Source organism: Lactuca serriola, chromosome 8 (assembly GCF_051521515.1).
Source record: "Lactuca serriola cultivar US96UC23 chromosome 8, Lser_US96UC23_V15, whole genome shotgun sequence".
NCBI lineage: Eukaryota > Viridiplantae > Streptophyta > Magnoliopsida > Asterales > Asteraceae > Lactuca > Lactuca serriola.
In genome coordinates, this window is record NC_136415.1 from 192,738,352 (window position 1) to 192,747,455 (window position 9,104).

A 9,104-nucleotide genomic window follows, 5' to 3' on the forward strand; every position below is an offset into this window, starting at 1 on the left:
CAAGTATTGTCTCGCAGTCTCCATGTCCTAAAATCACAAAACAATTTAACACATACGAATGTGTCTACATAATCATAAACAATCTCCCTAGACTCTACTAGGACTTCTTCATTGCGTATCTTCAATCATCAATCCTGCTTCAACTTGGTTGGTGGTGGAAAGTTCATCCGATGGGACAACTTCATGAATAACACCAATATTCTATCATCCCGCCAATCAAAGGTGTACTTCGGACGTACCGTACTCTTCTAAACGCACTGCTTGACATATACTAACGACAAAACACCACTCTTACGATATCTTCCGACAGGTGTTATTCACTATCATAAGCCTTTTTCATTTCCTCTATTTACTCAATTCTCTATGAGTTCTCATCATGACGTTATTTTCACAAAAGCATGCATTCCTTGCATCAAGACGAAAATATAGCTAGAGAAGATTTAGACGCGTAATCCTCCTTATTACTCCGAAAAGTTATATGCTAGTTCTAATACCGTAGTCGTACGTTTAGAATCCTAAACACATAAGGTTTCCAGACCCGGTCGGCAACAGACCATAGATCCGAACAAATAATATCATATATGGCAAACATATAACATTTAGCACTTAAATGCATTTCAGGCATCTTTCCAAAAATAAACTAGTGCGTGTGACAATTTAGGTGTACTACCTAAAATATAATGGACACACTCAACTCACAATCACCGCTTAGCATTCTAAGTTTAAGTCTATAAATAAATCCATATTCCTAGTTCGCTTAAACTAATGCTCTGATACCAACTGTGACATCCCCAAATTTCACGGCCAGAAAAGAACGATTTGTTTATGCTTTGTTTTAAAATCAGAGTTACCTTTTAAAGAAAGCAGTTGCGGAATTTGTCCCAAAAACAAAATACGATAACCATTTATCAAAATATTTCTCAAAAATAAGGTATTTTTACTAAATAATAAAACCTCGGGATGTCATGTTCTGATACAGACCAAAAGCATAAACAGCATAAAATAGACCTTACAACAGTTATTTATGACTACTGATCTATAATCCAAAATCTCTCGTCAAGTCCACCAACTTATACTCTTGTGCCATTATCTGTAATGCAAAGAAAACTGAGTAGGTCAAGCTTGGGAGCCTGGTGAGCGTATCGGGTTTTCAACCCACAATAATATAATTATTATATTTAATCATCAAACAATCAACCCAATTACCCATTCCCATTATCTTCGTTTAATATTCACAAAAGATATTATCCTAAGGGTCATCTCCTATATCATGTTTACCTCTCATATCCGTACATCTTATTTCCTTATATGTTTGTTCCTAAGAACTTTTCCTAAGGATCATCGCCTGCATCATATAGACGATACTAATTCGGGGATCACTCCCTCAATATGTGACTAGTAAGGGTTAGGGTATCATCGCATGATTACACAGCCACAACATCGCCTGGACTCGTAAATCATAATAAGGGTCAGACTTTCATCGCATGAGTACGCAGCCACAACATCGCCTGGACTCGTAATTCATAATAAGGGATAGACTATCATCGCATGAATACGTAGCCACAACATCGCCTGGACTCGTAATTCATAATAAGGGATAGACTATCATCGCATGAATACGTAGCCACAACATCGTCTGGACTCGTAATTCGTCACCTATCTATTATCATCTAATTATCATCACCATTATATCCTCACCTATCTCTTATCACATTCTTTCAACACATATGAACTATTTCATCTACCCATGTTCTACCTAACATATTTGTACATATAAATTACATATATAGTTTAAATCATTTAACACCCATATAAAAACATTAATTCCAAGCCTATCTCAAATAGACAAATAATATATAAACACATAACACGTATTTCATAGCAAATACTAATGGGTTTTAGCCATAAGAGCATCCTATGTGCTCATACAAACCCTAATGCTTGGATCTAGGTTTCTCTATTATACATGCAATTCATCCAAGACTATAAACCCTAGATCTAGTATATGATAATCAATATAACATATAAATAAGGGTTTAGATCATACCTTGATTGCTATGTAGCAATAACAATCTCAAAACCTTCTTGTATTGACTTTAGAAAGCTTAGAGTCACAAATGTCACTCCTCTAATGGTTCACAAACACCAAGAGCAAGAGGATGAAGAGGAGAAGAGAAGGAGACACCCAAAAACCGTCCGAAACCATAAGGAGTTACTTGCCCACGTTTTTGGTGCTCTAGGGATCTTTAAATAGTGAAAGTATTAGGGTTATCAAACAAGGAAACCCTAATTGGGATGCTTAAGACTTAAGCATCCTATTGACTCCTTCCTTAAAGGCCCTAGGACGATTTCTAATGGGTTTCCCCATAGAATTCGTCCACCCCTTTAATATGGAGTCCATTATCTCAATATTCAACTATCATACAATTGACAGTTCAAGTCCCTTAAGTTTAATTAATCTCTTTTAGCCACAAACTTAATTCTTATTAATTCTTGACTAATATTAATTAAACAATATGATTTCTCCTTTAATATATTATTCTCATAATATATTAATAAATCATAATTAATCCTTTCTCTCCATAATTCATCCTATCAAGTTGCTTTGGTGAAGGCAACCCAAAAGGACCATGCACCATCAGGTCAAGTACATACCAAAATAGTTATGGACTTAGACACTAATCCAACAAATACTTCATATTTATGTGTTAGAAGAAAGTAACTACACACTCACACATATAAACAACAATATATATACACATAGCACGTATTTTATAAAATACTTCATATCTATGTGTAAGATGAAAGTGACTATACACTCACTTGATTAGAAGATGATCGGGAAGCACTACGACTTGTAGAAGTAGTATTCTTCGGTAGATCTGGAAGATCTTCACAAAAACAGGCTTCTCGCGGGCAGAGCTTCGGCTCGGGAATCTCACTTCTCGGGATCCTCGGGGCTTCGGAACTTGCTTCGGGGCTCGAGAATGATACCGGGGCTTCGGGATATAATTGGCACGCAAAACGATGCAAAACTTAGATAGCAAGGAAGAAAAATGGCAAGGCAAATGGCTAATATCGGTTTCTATTTATAGGCTGCTGGGTCTGGGATTACGCTGGGTGTAATTTTGGAGTACGCTGGGCGTAATTTTGGTTATGCTGGGCGTACACTTCGGATAAGCTTTAGTATGTGTGTCACGATCTTCAAAAATTCATAACTTTCGCATACGAGCTCCGTTTTCGACATTCTATATATCCACGCGAAGGTGAGATTATGCTCTATAACTTTAATTTAGAGTCTGTTGGCTAAGTTTGACTTTATTTTTATTATATTATTTTTAGTAGGCCGGGACAGAAAAACTTCGTTATAAAATCATAACTTCTTCATCCGACGTCCGTTTTCGTATGTCTTTTTACCATTGCACTACTAATGATGAGATCTTCGATTCTCATTTAGATTGTTTCGACTAAAAACCGCTCGATCTCAAATCGAGTATTCGGGCTGCATACCGCTAAGTCACAACTTAGAAAAATCATAACTTCCTCATACGAAGTCAGACTTGGACGTTCTTTTTATGCACGCTCATGGTTTAACAAACTCTACGGCTTTTTTTAGATCTCTAAGGCTAAATATCGCTCTAACATAAATTCACTTTTTACGTCATTCAGCGTCGTGCCGATTCTGTCGCGAAACTTCGATAGGTCATAACTTCTTCGTTATAACTCGGATTTCAGCGTTCTTTATATGTAAGGAATCCTTGTAACATATACTATAACTTAGTTAAGATTATTTATTCTAAATAAGCTTTTGTTGAAAAGTCAATTTCGACCCTATTATCTCTAAATTGACTAGCCCAGATCTACAGGCGTTATAGATGATAAGTATAAAGTTAATTACTAGATGAAGGCAAGGGAAATAAAGAAGAGACTTACTGAGAAAGACAAATAATGAGTAACCAAAAAGGTAGCAAGAGAAATTTGGAGAGTGATAGACAAGGCAAATTTTATAGGGATCATAAGAAGATCAAGGTTGAAAAGAAAATAAAAAGTTAGGAGGGTGTTACTACAAACAAGTGTAATAGGACATGCTTCAAGTGTAGAAACAATTATACAAACCGTTATGAAAAAGGGATGATGTGTTACAATTATTAAGAATTTGGACACATTTACTCATGAGTGTCCCAAGAATAAGAATGATAAGAGAGGCTGTAATGGAAAGAAAAAGTAGCCAAGGGCTAAAATAAGAGTATTTCAAATGACTACTACCGAGGCGAGTGAAGATAACAAGTTTGTTTAAGGTACCTTCCTAATAAATTCATGCCGCGGGTTGTTACTCTTTGATTTGGGGGAAACCCATTCCTTTGTGTTATTGACTTTGCTAAACTAATGATGATTCTTTCGAAAACCATGAGCATGGAATGCCTTTAATTAAGAACTAAATAATATACCACATAGGGTGATTTTAAACTAAACCTAGTGACATCTTAAAGGGGTGGATAAATATCAATTAGATGGGGAAATCCATAGAACAAATAAAGTGATGCCAAGAATGAGTAAGTGTGGAGCTGTTTTATAAGACTAATAAGTTGGGAGCTAACCTTGAGTCATGAACAAGGGTATTCAAACTTAGGATGTTCTTATTGAAGATATGAAATTAAATATTTTGATGGAAATGAATTAAGGAAACGACACATAAGTTACTCTTGATGATAACATTTCTGTTATGAAATTATAAATTTGAATTCTTGGAATTATAAGCTAAGGGGATATGAGTTGAGGTGTTGATCTTATACAACTAGGGCAATGTCAATTGATCGGCTAAGATATGGGTTAAGATTAATCATGAACAAGCTTTGAGTGGTTAGAGTTAAAGAGTTGGGATCTTTGATTCTTCTTAGTGATTTCGAGGTCGAAATCGTCATAAAAGGGTGGGTAATTGTAACATTCAGTTTCAGGGGCAAGAATTTTTGGGAGAATTTAAAATATTTATTTTAAAATTGATAAGTAAATAATTATGGTTAAAAAATATAAAATTTATAGAAAGGTATTAATAAAATGATAGTTGAACGATTTCAAATTTCAAAACATTTGAAAGATCCATTGTGGTAAATTAAAGATCTTAGTGCCAATTGCCAAATGGCTAATAATGACAAGTTAGCGAAACTTGTCGAAGCCTAGATCTAATTTCCAAACTAAAAATAAAGAGAAAACTTTATGAAATAATACATAGAAGCTTTAGAGGGGGGGGGGGTACTAAGTTGGAAATGTGGATAGAAACCATGGTGAGAAGAAATATGTCATTTTGGACTAAAACCATAAAACTAATGCAACTTGTGTTAATTTGACTCATCTATCTTGGGACTAGTAATGTTATGGATAAGATGGAGAAGGAGATAAATCATAAATATATAGTGGTTGGTGAATTATCCAGTTACTTCGTGGTTAATTGAAAATAATTTAGGGTTTGAGTGTTACAAATATCAAAATGAAGAAAGTGTATTTAACTAAATGGTTGACTAATTTAAGTGATGGTTGGAGCACAAGAAAATGATAATATGGACAGGGAGGAACTAAATATAGAAATTCTATAAGTTAAGAGAAACAAATATGTTGAATGAGGTTGTTTTGGCAAAAACATGTAACTTGAGGTTAACATTCGATAATATGGACAAATACGATGCAACAATCCATTCATTTTTGCACATGGATGATTTTGAATGTTGTGAGGCTCTCTAATGGAGCTTTTCCGCTCCTCGTCATCGAGGGTTTGATCCAAGCAAATACTAATATATTGACATAACCAAGGTTGTAGAATTCGTTACTCAGTACCTGATCTTCCAACTATCGAGTAGGGAGTACTCGAGTACTCAGATTCGGTAATTCATGTAAAAATATTTTTAGGAAACTTTTATATCTCAAAATCATAAGTTGATTGAAATATATAACAAAATTTGCTACATGTGAATACACAAAAACTGAAACACACATAATGGTTTCACTTCGTGAATAATTACTAAAAGGTTAAGTGTATATGTCGTAATAATTACATGTGTTTGTTAAATAATAAATAATTAAGCATATTATACATATTAATCACCAATTTAACCGGGTTTTACAATACTACTCAGTTTAGTAAGGGGTCGATCGGGGAGTATTCAGGATTTTGTAACTCGTCTCGGTACGGGGCTGAGTAGCGAGTGCTCGGAGGAGTAATCGGCCAACTCGGCGAGTTGTACAACACTAGACACAACAAGTGAAGTAAACTAGGGATTACAAGGTATAATTCTTGTATACTTCCTCATCATTTCGTCTTTAATTTCAAGTTTGAAAAATTAGTAGAAATCCAAATTATTTTTTATGTTAAATTAATAACTAGGGTTTTGTTTTATAACCCTTTTAAAGTGGTTGATGTGATTCTAAACTAAATTTTTGTCATTCACTTGATGCATTTGGTGTTTGGGTAAAAGTCTATCTATGAACCATAAAATCTTAATTTGGGATTATGAATAATCAAAGCTTGGATGATTGGAAAATTAAGGATTAAATGGTTGTGTGATGAATATCTACTTGGTTTTAAGCATCTAATTATGTAAATGATATTATTGTTAATGACTTATTAATTGGGAGTGATTTGTATGAAAAACATGAAGGTTTACTTGATCTATAAGTAGTTCTAGGGATTTTTTGGCCATAAGGGCAAAATTGGATACTATGCAATTGGAATAGTGACTCCATTGTTAAGTTATGAGTCTACAAACATTTAGATTGTATTGGTACATGTTTAAATGCATCCATTATGACCAAAATGTGGTCTAAAAGGGCTTAGGAAGGCTACATGCTTCATTACTAAGTGTATAGGCATTTTGATCACTTAACTTCCATAAGTAAAGTTGAACAAGCAATAAGACCATGGAATTATTATGATGAATGTAATAAATTAAGTCAAACGTTTTATCATGTCTAAATGCCTTCTAAATGTATTTAGGAACCCATGGTGGTTGTACAAAGATTTATATAAGATACAAAAAGTTAATATGTAAAGTATGATGACCAAATGGAAATGAAAACAAAAAATGATATTATGTTGTACAGAATGTGATGCGTTCCTAGGTGAATGTGATATACAATGTAGAACGCCATGTCTACTTCGACGCTTAAATACCTATTCTCAAGAGTTAAGAGTCTAAGGGCGTGTTTGACACGGAGCTTTTGGAAGCGTTTGGGAGCTTCTAGCTTTTAGCTTTTGACAAAACGCTCTAATTTAAACAAAAAGCTTCGTTTGGCAGTACGAGCGTTTAGTTTTTAGTTTTAACAAAACGCTCCGATTCTAAAAGCTACTTCATGTAGCTTTTAACAAAACGCTCCGAAGCTTTTGAAATCAATTTCCATAATTACCTTTAAAAATATATTTATATATATTTTTATTTTTAATCAATTGTCCTTTTATGTAATTTTATATATTTCAAAAGCTTCCAGTTACTTTTGCCAAACATTCATATAACAAATAAAAGCTACCGCTTCCCGCTACCAGCTACCAGCCACACGCTACCAGCTAACCGCTACCCGCTTCGAGCTAACAACTACTTTTGCCAAACATGCCCTAAGAGTTTTATAACCCCTCTGATATTTTTTTACATTTTTACTAATTTATACTTATATCATATAGACGGTGTTTGAGGAGGAATTCCACTAAGGAAAATGGCGGTTTCAATTGTAGAATTTGACAGCACTACTTTGTTTAACAACAATTGATGTTTATTATATATGATGTTTATAAGAAACCTTAACGTGCATCAAATACCTTCAAATTCAAGATTATAGACTTAACAATTTGGTTAGGATTTTTAAAATTATTTGCACATTAGTTGACATAAACATTTCAAACCATTTTACACTCCAAGCATAAGCATGTATCAAAAATTCTCAATTGCATTCATTAATTCATCTTAGGGCTTAGAATTTACCTTATTTTTTTTTATTTAATTTGTGAAAGATTAGAGTTTAGTGATTGACCACCATTGGACCAGTTCCTGCCCTACTGTTGGTGTCACCGACTATTAGCACCACTGTCGAGGCTGTGTTGACGCATCTCCGGCCGGCTTGGCCTTCACAATTGTTTCTCTTTCCTACCATAGTTCTGGAATTTCTCCAATGATTTCTCTCTCTTTCTCTGCATACATGATAACATGCCCATACATGTAATGCATTTTTTTTTTCCTTTCTTGATTTCCGATTTTCCATTGTAGGTAGACACAAACACACACATACCCACCTGTCATTATCCTTTTCTTTCCCCCGTTTTCAAGAACGATGAAAAGAAAATTCCTATGTGGCTATTAAGTCTTTTAATCAAAATATATTTAAATGCTGGGATATATACAGTAAAGTCCCAATATTTTCATCGATTTGACAAGAAAGTCCTAAACTTTATTTTTTTGACAGTAAAGTCCAAATTACCGGCAGTTTTTGACACTTTTACCATTTTTTCCCGGTTAGCCGGTAATTAGGACTTTTTTGTCAACAAAATAAAGTTTAGGACTTTCTTGTCAAATCGTCAATTAGGGCTTTACTGTCAAAAAAATAAAGTTTAGGACTTTTTTGTCAAATCGTTGAAAATATTGGGACTTTAGTGTATATATAATTTTTTTGGTTAGAAATTTAATGGTATGATACTCTTTAAGCATAAGAGTTATTGAAACATTCTCTAATCAGCTAGATCATATTGAAATCATTTACGTTTGCTTCTTGATAAATCGTTTTTTTAATCTCAACAAACAGACATTGAAAAAAATTGAGATAATCAAGAAAGAAAGAAAGAACTAGGGTTGTGTTGGCTTTTTGCAGTCTCAAAAATGGAGAAATTAGAAACCTAAAAAAACGAAATTGCCCTGGCTTTATACAAACACAAACAACACATGTCTAGTCAAAAGGGTGTGAATGTGGAGAAAGGAAAGAATGGCAATTTCGTTTTTTTTTGGTTTCTTATTTCTCCATTTTTGGAGTTGCAAAAAGTTAACACTACCCTGGTTCTTTCTTTCTTGATTATCTCAATTTTTTTCAATGTCGGTTTCTTGAGATTAAAAAAACGATTTAACAAGAAGCAA